The 23,121-nt window shown below is 31.4% G+C and overlaps 1 protein-coding gene across 1 annotated transcript in view; it reads right to left on the reverse strand.

Moving 5' to 3' along the window:
- The window catches only part of LOC126836042 (uncharacterized), a 235,968-nt gene that overhangs the window by 152,910 nt on the left and 59,937 nt on the right, over positions 1-23,121 (reverse strand). The gene's annotated exons all lie outside the window — the stretch shown is intronic.

Here is a 23,121-nt window from a genome sequence, read left to right on the forward strand (position 1 = left end):
GGGGTAGATTACCATTAACCACAGCAAAGATTGTGTAATTAAAAATACAATGATAATTTGTATAGTAAGAAAACTAATTCAAATACTGACTGATCCAAAAACTACATTTCTGCAGCATATTTTTTTAGAAGTTACTTCCTATGTTAAAACATGTATACTAGAATAATACGAATTAAAAGTCCTAATTTTTTGAAACAATACTTTGCGAATTAACAGAATAAATGTATATATTTATCATACATATGTATGCTTTAATAGCCATGATGTAATATATGAGGCGCCTAAAAACAAAACCAGCTATACAATTTTTGAAAATTTTCACAAAACAACAAATAATTTCTTTAGATAGAACCAACCAAGATTTTCAAACAAACACAGTTTGAATTAGTTATATTCTTTATATGATATTCAATAACAGTTTTACATAACATGTAATACATTGTGGTCACTTAAAAAACAAACACGTTGTCAAAATGTCTTAGGGCTGGTTTTGAAACTAGATGCCTCATATGCAGTAAATATTTCTGCAAGATATTTTAGAAACTTTTCCACAAAGTTACTATTGAAATTGTAAACACTCTGTGAAGTCAATATAACTTCATACTGTAGCTTAGTAGGAAAAAAGTCTTCATTATCGGGTTTTTTTTTTCATTATTTTTTTCAATCGATAGTACTTTTAATGCTGATTATGAATCAGGATATATATTAACGAAATTCTTCAGTACAATAAATCTATCTTTAAGGTGCGTACCATAAGGCTGTCAAACTTATCAGTTAGATCGAACTAATAAGTTGAAAAAAATTAATAATTTACTTATACTGTTTTGAATTCCATTTGCAATTAAAAATTAAGCCTGAGTCAAGTTTTACCGGGTACTACTCTAGTTTCCGATGAATGGAAACTATATGCTTGCCCATCAGATTTAGGATACAATTACAATATAAATGTGACATGCGAATTTTATACATAATATATTTTACATTTTAAAATGCAAATAATAATTTAAACGAGATATAGTAGGTACTTCTAACGCTATCTAGCGGATAAATAGTATAGAAATAGCATTTCTCTTAAACACGGGTAGAGTGTACAAGAGTATTATTGACCTCCGGTGTATTTTATTGATTTGAAAATCCTCCTCTAATAATTTCTATAAAGCTCACGTGTTATCAATATATTAATTAATTTACATTTTCTCTCAAAAATGTTCAGTTATAAATAATAATACACGGTTAATAATATTAGTGATGGAAATTCGAAAATCAAGATTTTCAAAAAAAATAAACGTTATTTAAGCCATTCAAAAATTATATAAATATTAAATAGTATTACAATATAAAGCTGTGTACCTAACTCCTAAGTAAAATGTTTTCATAACAATTAAAAAAACCTCGTTCAATTTTGGTTATAAATTGCTTTCGGATTTCAACAAATCAGAAATTTTTCGAATTCCGAACACTAAAGACATAACACGTGTGTTGATTTGTGTATAGTTGTATATTTTTCAGAAATTCATTCTATTGTTTGTGAAGACATCAGATGTATTATTCATATGATACTATTTTATTATATGGGTTATGTGCTACCGTACTATACTTTTGATGGTCACTTATGATAATTACAAATTACAATAATTAATAATATATTTTTTCTTTGCACCATATGATAATTTACCATTGTAAAAGACTTAACGAGACAGTCGATTATAGTGTATGGTGGGTTCCCCCTTCCCCTCCGGAATCCTCTGGGAATTTCCAAAATCAATTACGACGGACGGCAATTGTTCTGCAATGAAAACATAATACATGTAAAAAATATGATGGAATGAAAATAATGACTCTTTGCGAAAAAGACCCTCGTGTGGTGAATGAAAGGGGACACGATCAGAAAATTCCAATGTCAAACCGAAGGTCCTTGGAGACCGGCTGTCTTTGTGGTAATTTGTGAATATTATATTCGGACGATACGATGAATACGATACACCCCCATGTTTAGCGGCTGTAATATTTTTACAGAAATACCGGCCAAAAAAAAAAAGATACTGAGAGGTAATAAACATCCCTGAAAGGTATATTAAATGAACAATTCATGAAAGTGAGCATCCGAGCTCTAGGTAGCATATTGTTATACTCTATCACAAATGTAAAAATATGCGCTTATCGGGTTAGGCAAGAAGGTTTTGACCGTATGCATTATCTTTGTTAGATGCGAGTAAGTATATCTGTACAACGATATTAGTAAGCACTTTACTTACGTCCCCGCAGACTTCTGCGCGTCATAAATTCTTTTCTTTTAATATCAAGAAGAAAACATCCCCGACAACAAGTCTCCATTTTATAAATATTTTATCTTCTAAGAATAATTTGTTTCTTTAACGTTGTACATTTTACAAACTATTACTGTACAGTCATTTACACAATCTATAAAATAATAAAAATTCTAAATTTAGATTACAGTTTCGTGCATTTTTGTTACATAGGTGGTTCATATTAAAAGTGATGTTACTTTAAAAACTCAGTTTTAACCAGGGGGTGGCTACAGTAGTTTTAATTGGACGCAAACTCTAGGAGTAAAGTCAGTACTCAGTCTGCCTAGTTAGAAGAATAAAAATACCGTTCAATATATCGTGGTGATAAGATATCAATGGTAATAGTATCTTTAAAAAAACAAAAATATTTTAAGATAAGGGGTAAAAACTTTTTTTATTATATAGAGTACCAATCGCTTAACAGTATGGACTTTTTTTTTTTTTTTGTTTGGCCATACTGTTTTTAGTCTTACTATTTACATCACTATCGCATACAAGATAGTATATGTTAGTTCATCTCTTTATATTATTACCTTATGGTCTTAACCATCGAGATTTATTTATTATACCTCGTTTACACGTGATATAATATTACATTAGATAAAATCTCAATAATTTACACTGACGAAAAAATTAATGAATGTGTAACTATGTAAAAATATAAAAATTTACTTATATACAACGAAGGGTTAAGTATGGGTGTGAAGCAAAAAGTTGAAATATTTTATTGGTTTTTTTTAAATTCTTTTAATAATTCATGTTTCAATTTTTGGTTGTCTAAAAAAATATCTCCATATAATATCTAATTGTATGAACACAAACGTACATATGTATATATATTTTTGATTTTAATAAGGCTGAGTACAATATACCAGTTAAAAAGCTGGTATATATTATAATATTGATATTATAATATATAATAATATAAATATATGTAATTTGTAAAAACTATTGCCTAATAATAAGTTCATTTTTTTTCTTTAAATAATCCTAACATAGTTAAAAAAAACACTAGATAAATGGTTTAAACTTCTCTTCGATGTCCAAATGAATATTTACATTTTCCAATCTTAAATGTGTGCCTAGATTTAGACTGTATATTTGAACTACCATCCGATAATGATTAAACTATACATATTATCTGATATTTTTAATAACAAATGGAAATAATAAGTGTAACAAGTTATTATTGTTTACTTATAGGACTCACTTCTAGGAGAGCAGCAGCTTTTACAATATTGAGGCGCAGGCAACCTAAAACGGTAGTAACAGCCAAACTCCAACTAACAGTCAGTAGATATGGCAGCCATATAACTGGTGACTGTACTGTAAAGCGGAAGGCAAAGGGAAACCACCGCACTCGATGGATGAAACAAAGCTAACTTCTAAAATACTTTATACAAAAAACAGTCTAGTGAACATATTTCATTTTCAAAATTAAATATGAAAACATAGTAAACAAAAAATTTAAAGCGTTTCAACCAATCAAAAATGTACGTTTTTACGTTGTATGTTACGTAAAAGTAATATCTAATTTGAAAGGGGATAAAAATATAAGAGTTTGTGAAAAATCGAGATCACATTGTTTAAAAGCACTACAGAAAAACTAATTCAATAGCTGATTAAACCATATAATGTATTAGACCCTATACATAAGTGGATTTGAACCTTAAAAAATCACTTTGTATATAAATTACATGGTAACAGAAGATTTAAAAATGCGTACAATTTATATTTTACTGGTGTTCGTAAGACGTTCGTTGATGAATTTTGTATTCTCATTATTTATATGGCATAATATATAGTTTGATAAATGTTTATTGTGTTTATTCTACGTAGTCCTACCTGCCTATTTACCTAAATTATTAAGATGAATGACACGAATATAGACATCCTATTTGAAATCCCACGGGAGAATTTTCGACAGCGGCCGCTTTATTTATTTATTTTTTTTTAGACTACCTACTATAATTGTGAGTATAAAAAGTGTACCTGTGTAATGTTCCCAAGAGGTTCAAAAATAATCAAATCGTTGGCGATGCGACGGCTAAAGTTGCGTAGTGCCTATTCTTATTACAGAGGTAAAAAAGGTAATAATATTTATATTATCGGTAACAGTAATAATGCTAATGTTATTGCATTAGTATGCTTAGCAATGGACATTTATATATTTTGACAAAATATATATTGTTTTTTAAATGTTATATTACCTATATAATAATACAACTTCTGAAAGCATTCGGGTTTTTTGAGTCTCTTGCACTCCTCTTCAGTAAAAACAAAAACAGTCACTGTTTATTCCCACCAACACGGCTAACCATGGAAAAACCCATTTTGCCGTTAATGTGTATCCCCGACATCGCTTGTTTTCGAATTCCAGCCCCTGTCCATAAGTAGATGCAATAAAAAGGCATTCTTTTTTTATCATAGTATTATCCCTTTTATACTTTTACCCTCCTCGGCCATTTCTTCAACAGCGGTTGCATATCATTTAAGCACCGAAGTGACGTCGCATCGAATAGGGGCTTGGGTGCAAAACTCTGGAGAGATTCTCTTCAAGTGATTCATATGCAAATTGCGTGTACATAGCATCGTTATTGCGACTATAAGTCACCGATTTACAAAATATTAAGTATTAGGTATTTGCGGAGAAAAAGGACGAAAATGGAAATCATATATATTTATATGTGTACATTGAAAACATCTATAATATATTAATGCACTTGGAAAGGGGATTAGATGTTGACATAATGTATAGATTGCACAGGAGAAACGTTTAGAAAAAATAGCAATGTTGTTACCTTATAACGGTTGGCATTGAAACAACACATATTTATTATTTGAAAGTTAAAAGGTGTTTTATATAATAAATATAAGGCTATAAAAACAATATAAATCGATGGATAAGTTGAAAGAAAACAAAAATAAGACAACTTTCCGAGAAAGTGAAAAATTAAATAATACTAATACGTTTTAGTATAAAAAAATGTGTTTTTCAAATACAAGAAATAATTAATAAACTGTTAACGAATAAACCATTAGGGAAAGGTTTAACTTTGGAATAAATGTTTTATGTTCGTAGTTTTCTCATTAGCCATAAGTAAGCGAAAAACGTTTCCGAAAATAACAAAAATGACTATTTAATGAAAGGGCAGTCAAGTTCAAAAACTACACTGTTGATTTTTTAGTACACATATAATATAATATTTTAGATAATAATATTTTTAGTACACATATAAACACGTTCTAGTCATGTGCTTCCGTTGAGTGTACAACAATTTATCTTTAAACAATTGACTTGTGTCGTTTCTGCAATCATCAATTCATAATATATTTGGTGCAGAAAATTATATTAAGTGGCATGAATATTACTATGTATAATAATCCATTAATACATATTTTAACTGTATTTTAATTAAATTAATAAAACTAGTTACTGTTGACTGTTGTTGAATCAGACGATAAATCGACCATACAATATGAAATTGTATTATAAGATTGGTGTAATATAATTAATTGCTTGTAAAGTACACTAAATATTTTTTGAAATCTGAGTAAAATCGATAAATATTGAGCAAAAATATCAGTATATTTTTAGTAAATTAAAAATTTTAATTTCCTTAAAATTGTTTTTAATGATACGTTTTTTATTCTACTATAACGTATTTAGAAAAATATACTTACTATATTTTAACATGGAAAACACACATAAAATTATTGTATTGACATTTTTTAGGGTTTTAAATAAAATGTCGGTCAGCGTAGAAAAAGGTATAATGAGTAAAGGGATATTTTATTATTACACTATACTTTACCCTAAGTTATAAAATCAAAATGTTACACTTTGTCCCCTCATATTAAAACGCATTCATTCCAAATGTTTTATTCGTGATGAATATGACGTAGCGTAGGGGTAAAGGCGGTGTTGTATTGTTTTTGATAACACTGCGTGGATAATATTACACGATTACAAAAAAAAAAAAGAAAAATTGTACATATTTTCCTACAAGATAAGAACAAAAGACAGCGTCTAAAAGTTTTCGTGACTCATTGTTGTACACTCATACACATAATAAGAGAAAAAAACAGCACCATAAATGCGGTTGATATTATAACATGATATTACAAAAAGTCAAAAGGATTATAGTGGTTGCTTCATACGGATTTCCTTTTGGTAGTTTTTATTTCCGTGTGTATAGTTAAAAATGTAATAATGCCATAAGAGTTAAAATAATAATATGAATGTAGTTTTGTGAAATGTGTCGTGAACTCAAGTTCTAAATGTTCCATAAAAGTATAATAAACACATTAAACTAAATTACAAAATAAATCAAAGTTCTTTAACAGAGTATTTTGGGACTTATACTCTAAAAATGTTTACTGGTTAATAACTAGTGTTGAATAATTATTCTTAAAGTTATTTGAGTTTAAAGTTTAGAGTGGTGAGTAGTACTATTTTTATCTGCGCGCATTACTCAACTGCACTTCTGCACCAGTCCTAACTTTTATACTCTATTAGCTTTAAAAGTAATGACTCAAAACTAATTATCGACCAGTCAACGTTTTTAGTAAATTATTATTAATTTAAAATGTTAATCAAATATACATGATACCAATAAAGTTTGAAAAATTGATATACTAATAACTATTTTGGGAAGGGATTAAAAGCATTAAAGTTTGTCAAAACATTGATATCACATTGTATAAAAATACTATAATATATTCCTATTAGATATTGATTGGATCACTTTAAAAAAAAATTCACCTTGTATAGACGTGCTATAGGTGCTTTAGTTACCTTAATAGTATTAAAATAGCATTAGACCTATTTATTTTCATGCCAAAATTCCAAAAAATACCCACAAAAATGTGAAAAAATAGGTTTACTAAAATAGAATAAGTTTGTATTTAAGTAACCAAAATATAAAATTAAAAACCCTGCAGTTGTATGTACTGCTACCTATATCTACTGATACTAATACATAATATACAGATATCATATGTTAATGTAAATTATATAGATACGTTTTCAAAATGCTGTATTAATCGCAAATGCACTAACTTGTTCATAACAATCTATTTCTAGAAAAATTAAAAAAACAAGCTAAAAATTGAAACATCAAAAGCTTTAAAAAAAAAATATTGTAATTGTCATAAAATTCTTCATGATTACGAGTTAATTGTATGAAGATTGAATGAATTTAATTTTTGTTAAAACTAAAAATTAATCGTGATTATTTTTAATTGTAACCGTCATTTATTAACGGCGATTGAAACAGCCTAACAATGTAAAATGTATAGAAAGAGTCAGTATCACATTCGGAAGCTGATTAGTATCATTAAATAATTAATGACTGTTTCAATGTATTCAGTTGATTCAACATTCTGAGCTTAATGGTTTTAATATTTATTTCAATTCGTTACTTATGCTTAAAAATTGTTTTTTCAATTCATAAAGTTGTATGCTTGTGTTTGTATATTTAATCACTGTATGTCCAACCCTACGGAGAATCACTGTTAATAATTAAAATAAAATTCACACCTCTGCGTAATACGTTTACTTCATTAAATATCACTATATATCTGGGTAATTATTACTACTAATACTATATTATACTGCATGTTATTGCAGAGTAATTGTGTGCAGAGTTTAATATTACTATATTAGCAAACAGCAAATTTAATACAATAAAGTTATTATGAAAATCTGAGTACGCTATTTAATTATACATGTTTTAGGTTGTAATGAAATTATAATATTCGTCAAAGTAACTATCACCAAATATGACCAGCTAACCTGTTTATAGGGACGTGGTTACAGGTAAATTAGTTAACAATATGAAGACCGGTAAAGATATAGAGAGTAATTGTTTAGAGTTCAATGACTAGATACTAGACAGGACTATGTCGAGGCAAACAGAAAAGCCGACTACAATAATGGAATTGGAGCGGTTGTACAAGTTATGAATATGAATGAGATACCGCGACGCTTGTCGAGGGGACAAACACGCCAGTGGGCTGGCGAGGGTGGATAACGAATGCGTGCATTCCGAGAACGAGTTAAAGGGGAGGGAGTGAGAAGGTCGTTTTATAAGATATTATGGACATCTAGGAGTCTACGCCGGTTTCGCGACCGAAGAGCCGTGGAAGAAAATACTAAGAAAGCGTTTTTGAAATGAATAATTTGTGCAATCATCACAGCCATGATCACCGTCGATTGCCTCTCGACGTCGTTAGTTCTAACCCGCGCACAATAAATATAACTATCATTATACAATGTTATAATCCACCACAAGGTGATTAATATACTGGGGCGGGAATTAATGGCCATCGAATGTCTACCGCGGTCGTTATGCGGCTCCACTGTCGGAAATACAAGGATAAAGTGCAGTGCAACTACGCCAAATCACCTGAAGTATGTTAGAATAGGTATGTAATTTAATTGAAAATTTAACAGTGTTTGCTTGTATTCAAGCAAGGTCGTACCAAGGTCGCAATTCTTGAATTTTTATCGAATGGTGACAATATCTTGCCCCCTGGAAACAAATACTTTTTACTAATTTATTATTGGTCCAGCCCTGGTTAAATTCTGTTATTGGTATATTTTTAAAAAAAAGTAGTCATAAAAAATCCTTAAGGCAATGTAAAGGGATCATTTTTCAATGTTCACGGTTTTAAATCAACAAGTACCTAATTGGTCTGAGTGAATTTCAAAATTTTTATTCATGAACAACGATGGTGTACGCGAAAGCTTATAACAATTTAAAATTTGATAAAAATCATACAATTCTGCCAAACATTATTGAGATGGAAAGCGCTTAACCTAATAAATATATTTTATATATAACTTTTGGAATGTTTGGCTATAAGTTTATAAAACAAATTTACAGTAAGTTCAAAAACGTAAGAAAAATGTTTTCTAATAAAAATTTAAAAAAAAAAATGTTTTTGTGTTCTTAAAAAGTAAACTTTAGTTGCAAAATAATGTAAAAGTCAAATTAAAAATCTACACATACATTCAGATGATTTGCTGTGGATCGTCTATGAACGTAGGATAAGTGTGCATGAATTAATCACAAAATTAGTCGGCAATCGATCGCGTATTGAAATAAGATCTGTCGTCGACGAGTCATGGTTGCACTGAAGACGAGCCGTCAAGACATTAACAACTTGTTCCTCTGCATAAAACGCGACGCCGGAAGTACATTTATGTTATAATACTATAGAAGCTTATTAGCGTCGAATTGTTGGTCGGCGTGCAATCGCATTACGGTGACTGGTTTTAGTGTGCAAAAAAAATATCACACTAGAAACTGGATGCTACATGTCTCTGTCAGCTGCATCATAGCCATTTATGAAATGAGGCGTAACGTAAAAAAAAAAAAAGGAAATAAGAGAATAGAGGTAAAACCACATCGTTTTATACTGCGGTTGGAGGGGGGGGGGAGAACGAAAAGAGGGACTCATCCACCCGCGGTGCCGAGGACAAAAGGTCAGAGGACCCTCTAATGACATGGGCCTTATTAAGCAGCAATTTGGAATAGCCGTGACTCATAATACCAGAGAGTTCAGTCTAACCCTCTTCTCCCTTTCGTCGTGTATCGACAGCAGCTTCATTGGTCTTTGTTGGCCGCTCACTGTGTATACATATAAATTTATATTTATGCACACCCAAATCCACCCTAAGGTATTCATTGCGTCCAACAAGAACCTGTCACGTTGACACTGTCATAGTCGGTACGTAATTGAACAGTCAACATAATTTGTATTACAATACAATATAGCAAATATTTACTCTGTTGCAGATATTTTTTTAATTTCTCTTATTATACATGAAATACGAACTGACCAGACCATGCGCTTACAGCACAAAGACAACAGCTATATACATGTTTATAAATGAAATGTCAATTAAATTTGTAATGCATTTTTTTATTATTACGTTATTCGACAGTATTTACTATTTTCAATATATTTGATCTAAGAGTATACTAAATATATTGTATTATTTAAAGTATAGATATGAGAAATTTTGTTTTCAAACAGCTAATACTTGTTACAAAGTATTATTCTATAAATTACATAAACGATGAACACATTACAAATAATGATTTACTGGGTTGTGATAAAAATTAAAAAATCCTCTAGTCGCTTATTTTCACTTTTTTAGATTTTGAGTTATAGAGTCTCGAGATGCGACGACCAAGAAAGCGATTGAAGAATGACCGTAGAACATTGCCGTTTATCGTTCAAAGGAAAGTGTAATACAAAATTGGCGGCACGCTGGGCACGGGGACGATGGAAATAACCAAGACACGAGTGGAGTGACCCGTGAGGATTAAGATAAACATATTTATTGTAAGGGTGTACTTTATCACGGACTACTGATTGAAAAAAACCAAGGGTAATGTGATATGAACATTTTATGGAGCGTTGATCTTTTATGGGTGGTGAAAACCGGCGTCGACGCGTCGTTAACCATAAAATATAACGTGTACTCCCTAGAAATAATTTATGTTTAAATAATACGTATAAGTATCTATTTAATATTGCATAATTTTTTACATAATATATTTTTATTAGCTGACGTGTGAAACGACATTAGATTAGATAGTTAACACGGTTGTGTAAAAAATGTGTTCGTTGGGGTTATTACAATGGTACACAAATGGGGAGTTTTACTGTCCTCGCGATAAAGGTTATGGGTTAAATGTATAATGTTCCCTGTCAATGAATGTGTCCAGAGGGTTCCATAACATAACAAAGAAATTGGTGTTAATATTTGGTCGGTACGAGACAATTCAAATTAGCAATATACCAGTTTGGGTCTACAGGAGTTCCAGGAGTGAAGAGAGAAGAGTGCGTATGTTATCATAACTGTCTAATTTTTAGATACAGTTTTCTAAAACTCGAGTTTAAGAACACTCGAGATAGATAGACAGTTCTTCATTAAAATGTTCTGTAGAGTTTGAAAATACCTTTGTAATAATATTATGTATAATCGCTCTAATTTTCGAGTGCTCGCTTTAAGTGTAGGAATAATGAGCGACAACGACTACGAAAACATTTTTAATGAGAACTCCAAGGTTCGTAAATGATCTTATTATACTAGCTCGACGCGCACCTTATATAAATTATTATTAAGACAAAATACTATTATTATCCTTTATTCTCAATATAAAATAAAATACACACGTTATTCGTGCGTCCGTAACATGTATACGGCTTTCGCGACTATCGTCTGTACTCGGAAGACAATAACTCACAGCAGAGGATTTTCATAATGAAAACCGAAAGCAAAGCAATATGCGTTAATGCACATAGGTTGTATATTATACATAACATGAACACCGTCAAGGATGCACTTCACGTGTATTGTTATTGTCTGCCTCTCTCTTTATTTTTCGCCTTCTCTCTTAAAATCCGTTCGTTCTCTGAAACGACTGCGGGTGGCGTGAGTTCTGTGCTATGCTGGTAATCTCTATCTCTTCTCTCTTTCTATAGGCACTCAGATGAAGCGCAAATGTAACCCCACTGTGCGGTTACAGCCGCCGATGGTCGTAAATTTTACACCAAGCGCTCGTTGGCGATCGGGTTATATGCTTTCTATACTATTTAATGCATCATGCCAAAAACCTGCTGTACACCGGATAACATTTAAAGCCCATACGAGCTTCTCGGAAAGTAAAGAGAAGTGTGTCGTGTAAAGTTAGTCAAATATATCAAGTATTTGTGTTCGTGGGGACAGCTCGAAATAAAGTATAACAAAGATAGTGCTGTTCAGGTATGTAAAAAAATTCACCTAACATGTCTCTTCGACTATCTAAAACAAAGGTTCATCTGAGAATTATTAGTGTTTTTAGCGATGTTTAAAACATTCTAAGGTACTTAAATGGGCAAAACATTAAAAAAATTCACCCTTTCCCTTTCGAATTCAAGGAAAACACCCAACAAATTGACTTATTTTTCGCCTTAAAACAACGACGCGCTATAGCTTATAACTTTTTTTTTTGGAATACTTGCACATTTCTTTTTTAATGTTATTGTTCGATGTTGCTTGTATCGTGATTTCCTATAGGCTGCGCGTTCCGCTAGTCTATATAGTTTACTGTTTACATTTTATTGTGCCCCCGCCGTACTCTCCCACCTTCCCTTGTCACTGGCAGCTGTTTTCTTTGGCCACACCTTTTTGGCTTAGCCATCTACTATCTGATTGATTATCATTTCCGTGCGGTATATAGCTAAATTAGCTTACGCCCGTGAAAGTGGACCGCTTAGTCTATAAAAAACCGCGGTACGACCAACATCAAACCACAGCCCTGAAGATGGAATGTGCAAGTATTCAAGAACGTTGGTAGACCAGTTAATCTATTCAAGTGGGAGTAACCGCAAGATGTGTAAATAGTGTAAAGAAAAGAAAAGAAAATCTATCCAATTCTGCTTTTCAGAATATTTCTAAGTATGGCATGTGTACATCAATTACGTAATTTTATCACATTTTTCCGTTACTACAATAAAAAAACTGGACGTTAGTAGATGAAAAACTGTTAACTAAAATTATATTTTAAGTAATTTTTAAACAACTTCCTCGAGTGTTTATATAAGAATTTTTTCATTGCAAGAGTTAAGCTATTATTATACATAATGACGCCCCCGGGGACGAAAAGCTCAGTAGCCTAACATCCCACTCCTGGTCTCTTCGACGTATCCAATTGCCCAAACAGCAATACAAGCATAACGTTTTTGTTTCCGGTTTATATATTATATACATATAAGCCAGATATAATTATACATATACAATATATTATGTATAATTTGATATGAAAGTCATAAACTCATAATAGGTACATAAAAAAAAGTAATACAATTTAGTTTGCTCAATATTAACGGTATTTATAGTATAAGTTATGGTGTCTACAATGTAAATATTATACCTATGTGTATAAATAAGTGTTAATATTGAGTAAAATAAATAATACCTAGCATCTTTTTTTTTTTTTACTCCACACCAATAATTCATTTTTGTTTCTAATTGAAAATTATTTATTACAATAATGAAATACGCTTTTTTTTCCAAGAAACAATATATCAAAACACTCGGGGGTGGTTTATTATTACGGAAGAAACTGTCTACGTTACGACTCGTTTCCACTTGGGGTTCCGGCATCCTTTCTAAGGCGGTTGGCGTCAAATGGGCAGCACCTCCGCGCCGCCATCATAAATACCCTTTGTAAATCTCTACTATAGTCGTTTCGCCCCATGTTGCTTGAAAATAGAACGTTAAACTTAAAGTTATATTTACCGTAGAGCGATTCGTTTTTATGGCGTACTACAAAATAATTTCGGTCATCATTAAAAGTTGTTGTTCGACAAATTGAACTTGAATAATGTCCAACATTTGTCTATAAAAACTACGAGTTTCATTTCCGTTAACATTATTACAACTTTAGAAGGTGAATGTGTTTTTAGTTTTAGGAACATATACTATACGTTATAGTGTATGTAGTGTCTTTAGAGAAAAAAATGTATACAACGATTTTATATTGCTACATTCAAAAGAACGAGGATAATAAATTTATGTACATGACATCTTACTTGTTGAATTCTCTTTTGACGATATTTCGATTCTTTGGTGTATAAAGTAATCCCACCAAAAAACAATAGTCATAAACTTTTCTTGTTATCCTTAGATGTTGAAATGAATAGTTAACATAATAACTATAAAAACGTGTTTATACAAAATAAACTGAAAAGTTCATTTTGATATTAAAATTTAATAAATAATTTTTAAATTCTAATGTAAAATGAACAAATTTTGTTTAAGTCATTTTAATAGATGTTTTACGAAAATAATTTTTGTTTACTTCAATATAGTTCTTATAATGGATCCCAAATAATTATAGTATATAATAACATATGGACTACCAAATAATAAGGAATATACTTACTTAGCGTCTTGTGAACAGCACTGTGGTGGATTTAAATTTCAGAAATCCGAAAAGAGAGAAACGACCATTTTTAAAATCTTAGAAGCGTGCGATTTTATGTTTAAGTACACAATTTTGGCTGTTTAATTAAAGTTACTGAAAAATTGATTAAATCATTAATATCGAGCTCATAATTTAGTCTATATTTTGTAGTCATTTTGTCAAAATATTACCAATAGCTTTTACGGCTAAAGGATGCCAAACGGATGTAAAAGTATTTTTCGAATTCAATCGTGAGTAATATATATTATATCATGGCAACTTCTAAACTTTTACTTTATTGAAGTCGATTAATTTAAGATTTATGAAAATAACCTAACCTAACCTAACTGAATAGGTACACAAATTATAAATGCTATGCAAGTGCTAAGAGCAATCTTAAATCTTTATGAAGATTAAAATGTATACTCTCTAATGATTGGATAATAAACGTTGGAGAAATTGTTTATACAGCCCATTAAATTATTTTATGTGGACTAAAAGACGTGTTCATTTTGGTTTATTTTGTGGAGGTAATATTCTAAACACATCTTGATCATCATCATCCATAGTTAATCATTGGTTAGTGTTTTCTGACCTATTCAATAATTTTTCTTCATCAGTATCAGTTTATTAAAGTACTTTTATTATTATATAGTTTTTTTGAAAGCTTGAATAACTTAATATTTTTAAATTCATTACCTAATTTATAATAAAACTGACTTAAGTAGAATCTAACTAATATTGATGCATACGCCCTTACTATTAAAACAATGTTTTACTTCACCCCACCCCTGTATCTTCATTTTTAAAATAAATATTAATTTATATCTTATGAAGACTTTTGAATCACTCTACACTTAAAAATTATCAAACGAATTTCTTATACATTATTATTCGGCAAATGCCACAATTCGTTTTAGTAAACTTGATGAATTAAATTAACCGAATGTGTATCCGTTTTTTGTATCTTTGGTTATGAGAAAATCTCAAATTTTATTCTTGTTAATCTAAGACATTATATTTATGTTTTCATTTCTTCCACTGTATTTATTCAACATGTAAAGAGTTGGAATATAATGTGGAAAGAGTTTATACGATAGAAATCTTAGAGTGTTGGCGGCATAGTCTTCGAGCAATCCTATTCAGACTTAAATGTCGCTTGGTGGTCGTGTAATGTATTTTGCGGTTTGCTTTGCAGTATATGGCGTGGAAATAACGGCACAACAAAGCACACATTCACCCAGAGCTAATGTAATTGTTAAACACAAACGCTGTCCGTCTACTTTGGTTTACGTGACGTGCGGCAATATCTCATGAGGAATGCTTGCGAACCGACAAATAAAATCGTGTTAATTCCGATACCCTAAGTCCATAACAAACGTCAAAGGCTTTCCAAAATATGAGGGTCAGGAAGATACGGGTTATCTGCAAACAAAATCGTTACATGTCTTCTTACTCGCCGTTGTCCTCACCAAATCAGTCCGTCTGCTGGTTTTTGTTTTTTTGTACCTCGTGTAAGTAAATTTAAATGATAACAAAAATCCTCATTGAAGCGTCTACGAATCGAATGTTATAAATAATAATTTTTGACAAAAATAGATTATGGATATTATTCAGTGACCACTGTGATAATATTATAATATATTATACAGGGCGCCTTCGAGACGAGCAAGAACAATATATAAAACACAATGCGCTATAATATGCAAATTGAACGCTGTTGGGTATTTTTTATTTTATATATTTTTTTTTTATTACAACGGAGTGGTTTGAAAATAAGCTGATTATGTTTTTTCTCTTGTCGCTCCACTCTCGCTCTACTTTCCAACTAAGATAATATAGCGGTGTGACGCGACGCCCCTTTAGCTCGTTAAATGTTTTTAAAAGGATTACGGGTTTCTATTGGTGACAATGCAAATCATTCAGCCCCTACTCTAACGGCTAACGCAATCAAAACCTTTATTAAGTAGTCAGTTTAACTGGAACGATAATTTTTGTATCATATTGAAGTACTCTAGAAACTTCTCAATTTATCATTTAAGCATTACTGCTCGCCACGGTCTATACAGAGCTGTGAGGTTCGCATTATACTCATATCTAGTGTCCGTGCGATAGCTTATGTCTCATAAACTATGGACTTATGCACTTTTTTATTTATTGCACTTTTAAGTTTTACTTAAAATTTGCACTGAAAGAAATGAATCGTTCCTCAAGAAAAAATAATTTTTGTTAATGATAAAAATGTGCAAGCTAGAATGTCTAGAATACGTCGAATATCAATTATTACTAAGTGCGTATTACTGCAGCTTACACCTGAAAAGCTAACTGAAGGGAATAGCACATAAATATACCTATGTATACTACGATTTGCAACGTTCGAAACTTATTGAAGAAGTATTTGTTTAAAAGCATAATAATTAATACTTTAATTACTAAACATGTGTTTATTATATAATATATATATATATCTGAACAATACATTCAAAATAACATTTCGGCAGATATGTATAACACTTTTTGTAGCTTGATTAAACGCTTACAGTACAGCAAATATCAATCGTTCATTTGAGCTGCACGACCTATGTATGTCCAAAACACGCCACGCTATAGTTATGTCCCGAAAAAGCTTTTAAGTGTTGTTTTACAGCCAGGCGTTGATAATAATAAGAGGGGGGAGGGGGACACTTCTTGAACAACGGTTTCTCGTCGAAAATAATATCTTGTTGACAAACACACACGCACGACGACAAAGCGATTTTGGGGCTAACTTGAGATTTACCAGGCGGACAGAGGGGTTGAAGATTTATTACACAACAACGCGGAAACTAATTTTGCGGTCTCTGGTAATATTGCTTGTATTTTCGATAATCGTATTGCATAGCGATGAAGGCAACGAGTACGTCCCACGGGAACAGCTATAGTCTGTCGATATAATTTATCGTGTTGTAATTCATTATTACTTTACCAGACTACCGCGTGATTTTGCCAGTATGTACTTACATTCCACTTGTAATTCTTTGATGCTATTAATAGCCACTAATAGGCAATAGCGTAACATTTCACTGTAGTGCGATACATGATAATATAAATTTATTTCGTATACGGTCTGCTGCAACATTTAAACGACAAGTAGTTTGCAAATGATTGTTTTTGATACACAATTAATACATCACACCAATTTACGCCTAAAACAAACACATTGTGATTTAATGAGCCATGTACATCGTAAACACCTAACAAAACTGCAGGAAATCAGTCCTATTTTATTCCTCAATATCGCATTTCGATTCACAATCAGTACAAAACTGTTTTTTTTAGATATTCGTAATAAAAGTTCAAATGACAGAAACATTTCCAGACTGCTACTGCACAGTTTAACAGTAAGTAATAAGCTGATATGCTTGAACACCCTTAAAAGTCAATGGGTATATCATTGGCAGAATGCAAAGACATTTGTTACAAACAATTAAATTGATACAGTTTTTTTATCAATTTACAATGGCGGTTATTAAAAAAACATTTTTTGAACCAAACAAACTGCAGTTACATCCCAAATAGCACCAGAATTTATTGTATTATAACAATAGTAACAAAACAGGGGTTTTATATTTGAAACTTAAGTGTATGTTTCATAATATTCTTACTGTTCAAAATAAAAATTCTAGTATTAACTTTGCAGCTGTGTACTGCCTAGCGCATGTGTGAATAAAATATACATTTTTTATTATTATTATAACGTTTTTATGAACTCACAATCTTGTTTGTCGTTCCGGGTGGAATCTTGCAACTCAAATTTCGAGCACTTCCCGATTAGCTATCCGGCTGAAACTTTCAGGGTAGCTCACAATTCGATGACAATGCATTATTTATCCACAAGAGGTTGAAAATTCCACCCCTAAGGGGGTTAAAATGGGGTCGATTTCTTGTCCGTCGTTCCGGGTGGAATTATGCAATTCAAAAAGACTTATTTCTCACCATCCAGCAAAAAATATGCGCGGTGCGTTTGGGCGTGAACGGTGCTCCGATATGAGCGGTACCAGATTCAAACCCGTTCCCATCATTATACTTTTTCTTACAACTTTTATGATAATTTATACAGTAATAAATCTAAAATTATAAGCTTTTAAATTGATTACTAATTCTTATGATAATCCTTCTGACCATGCAGCAATAACATTGTACATTTAAATGTATAGATACGTACATACGAAAACGAAAAAGAACAAAATAACTAAAGTAGATTAAAAAGTTAATCTAAAAATAACGTTTTTATGCGCCTTCAAAAGTATAAAATAACCCTCCGGGGGTCTTGGTAACCAAATAGGACAGATGAACTAGAAAAACGTGGGGCGCATCTTTACTACTTCACACGTCTGAGTATATAATAACATTCTCTTCTCATTAATAACTACCTTAACTCATAATTCATGCACAATCATCTTTTTTCTTCTAAATAAAATAATACTTAATGACATGTCATGTAAAATTGAGCACCACATTATTTTAAATGTTAAGCAAGTAGGTAGTTAACAAAAAAATTGAAGCAACCTACATAAAACAAACTTTGGAGAGAATAGCAATTAAGTCTTTTCAATTTGCAATGAAATTTAAGGCAAGTGGCACGGAAATCCATCAAATTTCATTCCCAAAAAAAAGTCATACTATCACTTTCTCATCCGTTTGGTTAGAGAGACAGCGTTATGAGAGACAACTTAATGCATTAGCATGAAAGCTTAGGTTTTAATATCTAAGTAGAAAAATGCGCCCCGCGTTTTTCTAGTTCACCTGTCCTATTTGGTTATCAAGACCCCCGGAGGGTTATTTTATACTTTTGAAGGCGCATAAAAACGTTATTTTTAGATTAATTTTTTAATCTACTTTTTTGAATTTTAAAAGAGTGCATAGCGCTTATACAAACAACTATCAAATTTCCATAAAAAGTATTTAATTGCTACAATAAAATCCCTATAAACGCTTATTCACTAAAGAAAACTAATTTTTTTTTGAAATGTAGAAACTATTGGCATTGAACATAAATCTTTCTTTGCAAAAGCTTTACCGTCGTAAATTTACTTGTGTAACAAGATTTGTACGTTTCGGGTATACGTACTAACCGTTTATAAATCGAATAGTGTTTAGAAAAAAACCAATATTTTTTTCCTTGGGTTTAAGTCTATAACGAAAACTGCGGCCGATGATTTACCATCGGTCTTATCGTAACCAATCTTTTTTTTACTTCAGTTTTCGAATGTAATACAAAAAGTGCAGACTGCAACAAATAGAACCAAACACTTACGGACATCAGTAACACATACATTTTTCTTAGGAATAACTCGAGTATACAACTATGTAAGACTATAATATGCGTTAATAAAAATATATTATACTTTATATAATTGCTTTGTAATGTTATTAAACTGTTACTAATTAAATTCAAAGCACTTGAGGTCTCTATGTAGGTAAACTTGTAACTGAATGGCAACAAAAGTAGATTTAACGCAAGGTAAATATTTTGATCCTTGTTGTACGGTGAGACCATCGCTGCGTATAACTGTAGTAAATCGAGTGAGAGGTAAACTCAATCTCGTAAGTATTATTAATTGGACCGAGTAGTCGCATGGTATGAGAGCGAAGAACGGATACAAGCAAACAAAGCGAGCAAACCCCATGGTAAACGTTAGGATTTCCTCTCGTCCTCGGCGGCAGTAGTATTATCCAACGGTGTAAACAAACCAATTGATAAACAAACGTCTACCATAGCCACTGTGAGGCATGTGTCTTCATTTAGTTTACTAGTAGAATTCTAAAAAAATTATTAGATCGAATGTTTCGATTTCAGAGTACTTTTTACATATTTTTCTTGGCTCACGTTGTCCTGTCCGAAAGGCTTGTATTTTTAAAATATTGTTTTTTTTTAAATTCGAATTCTACAAACTCTATACATTTTTGTTATTTACAATAAATTCTCCGAAACTATCCTAACGGCATAATGGGAATTCTCACTGAATTCCCGAGATAGTCTCAGACGATCTAAGGCGGTCTCTATGGTTTTATATGTACGATATCCAACCGTATATCAGGAACTCAGTGAGAACTTCCATTATTGCCGTGCTGCTAGAAACCATTTAAACTTTTGGGATTTGGTTTTTTTTACGGGAGAAAAAAACGATGATGTATGACGGTGGTCATAATAATGCGACATTTAAAATTTCTATTACTGTTTTAAGCGGTTAGAATAAATATAAAAAATACAAGTTAACATCAGACCATTATCCTATAATGTGTCCTTGTACGAGGTGCAGTATTATTGGGGAAAAAACTGCAGCGTTTCCTGCGAACTGACTTTAATTTCCTTTCGTGAACAGCATGAACAAGACGTAAATGATTTATAGCATGATTAAATGTATTGAAAACGTAATATATTGCATTATTGACATTGTGTAGGCTAAATAAACAGCTTTATGTTAATGTATTTGTATGCTTATCGCACTGAACGAAGGTGCTAAACAAATGTAACGCATGCTCCACTTGGGCTAGCTGACGTTGCCGGCGCACCGCTTGAAAAACAGAGCTGATTTATTATCAGTGGGTATTTCAAAGAGGTTAAAAGATCAAAGAGACCAAAAACTTTTTATCGGTCCACAGGTCACGTTTTCATAATATAGGGTACCGATTTTCCCTCACCCCATGTATGCGTGCAATAAGACCAGAATATTTCGGGGCAAAAATGTGAGTATATTATGGACATACGGTTACATGTTACATAACCTAATACTATTAGTTAGGAACAGAAATTATTTTTTATGTAAGTGCAGTTATAAACAACAAACTCGCTAGAGGCCCCATATATATGTATAAATAGATGTATAGTTTACTTAAATTATTTCTTTACAGGACACGCTATATTATCGCAAACATGTTATAGTTTCGGAATTAAAAAAAAAAAATTAATATACTTATATAGCTAGACTTTGTAAAATTGAATCATAGAAAGTTAACGGTACTATAATAACAATTATAAATGTGAAACGTAAATCTAAAATATTTTAAATAAACTTTAATGTAGATGTATCAAAAATTGTTTCACTGGTTACCTACGAAGCGTTACTAAGATTAATTTAGGATAAAATAACAAGATAAATTAATTATCTTACTAGATTAAATCTAGTCGTATTGATATTATATTATGATGAATTAAGAAAATTATTGAGAAACGAGCAAAATGTTTACAGTTCATTTATATAATAAATATTCGGTTAAAAGTAAACGTTTTTGGTTGATGTGTAATAAAGCACAAAGAAACTAATGAAAATAGAAACCTTGTACAGTCTTACTCTTACAACATATTTTAACCCAGGAAAACTCTTTAAAATTAATCCAACAAGTTTAATTTCTACTCAAGTTATAAAAAGTATATGTACATTGAAATCCTAAATAAAAGCGACAACGTTATTGCCTCGTCATGAATATTCCACGACCAACAAAAACGGTTTAAAAGTTAAAATAATACCTTATATAACTCTTATACACCGGAATTACCGCAGAACTTTTACATTTTGGGGTGAAACGAGTAATTAAAAAAGGCGTAGCGTTATGAATTAACGTCATTAACGCGAGAGTTAAAAATATTTTTTTTTATTTTCTCAGCAGAAAAAAATTAGTGACACCCAAAAAGTAAATAATTACCATACAATGTAAAGGTATTATATTATACACACACACACACATATACATACATATATATATATATATATAGTCAGAAAAGCTTAAGGGAAAAGAACGCAGGCAAGATTACCTCCTGTCCTTCAATTTATAAAAATTGGGGTCCGCATTTTACCCTCAGGCAGTGTATTTTGTTCGGACGATTTTTATTGCGGTCGTTTAGGACATGTACTTCCTTTGGGGCTACTCTGGACTTCACGGTGGAAACGGCCCACACTATCTACAGACAGGAGAACAACTAAATGTGTATACACATCGTATGGGGTTTCAACACAAAAAGAAAGTACCCAAAGAAAAAATGCTCAAGGAGACAATAATTCGACCAAATGAAGACGGCGGCCACTGGTCTTCCACGCGACTAAATTAATCGAGCTTTTATACAACATATTTTTTTTCCTCTCCTCGATTTTTTATTGTTCGACCGACCACCACCGTCGTTATTTATTTTCCTAAGACCTTTTTTATTGTCTCTTCGCCATATTAATACCCTCGCAGAATCGGCTTTCAAGTCCCGCACCGTCGATACCCGACCACGACTTTGTTCTTTGAGGATTTATTTTTCCCAGTCCCTTCTCCGCCGTCGTTTTATTGCTTCTTTATCTGATCGTATATTATATTCTTATTATTGTTATTATTATTATAGCGGAAAAAAAAGGCAAGCTTAACATGCTGGCAAATTGATTGTCGTTGAATTCTACCGCAGACTACTGATACTCGCGTTTAGATACAGCAACGACCAGATAACCGCTTGTATCCCCTACAGTTTTTCCTTGTAATCATTTTATCATCAGAATATTTTATAGGATTCTGATATCTTAAGTCAATTTATAATGTGATAGAACCCATCAAAGTTGTCTGTGAAACGTACATATATGCTAATTCCATGAACTAATTGTAGTTCATGAGTTAAGTCGTATAATGTATATAATGTATACATTTATTGAACAATAACATTCGATAGTGTTTTCAATATACTATTACTAAATAAAGTACTATTTTTTGTGGGGTTATTTATTAACAGTATAATAACAAATGAAGAATATCAATTTAATTTCAGATCAGCAAAAATGAATGGGTCAAGTAGTATAATATATAACACGAACAAGTTAAACAAACGGTTA

This window comes from Adelges cooleyi, unplaced genomic scaffold (assembly GCF_023614345.1).
Source record: "Adelges cooleyi isolate 19-005CV unplaced genomic scaffold, UGA_ACOO_1.1 ACOO_flye_CR_arks_rails_tigmint_CR_PRNA_23, whole genome shotgun sequence".
Lineage (NCBI taxonomy): Eukaryota > Metazoa > Arthropoda > Insecta > Hemiptera > Adelgidae > Adelges > Adelges cooleyi.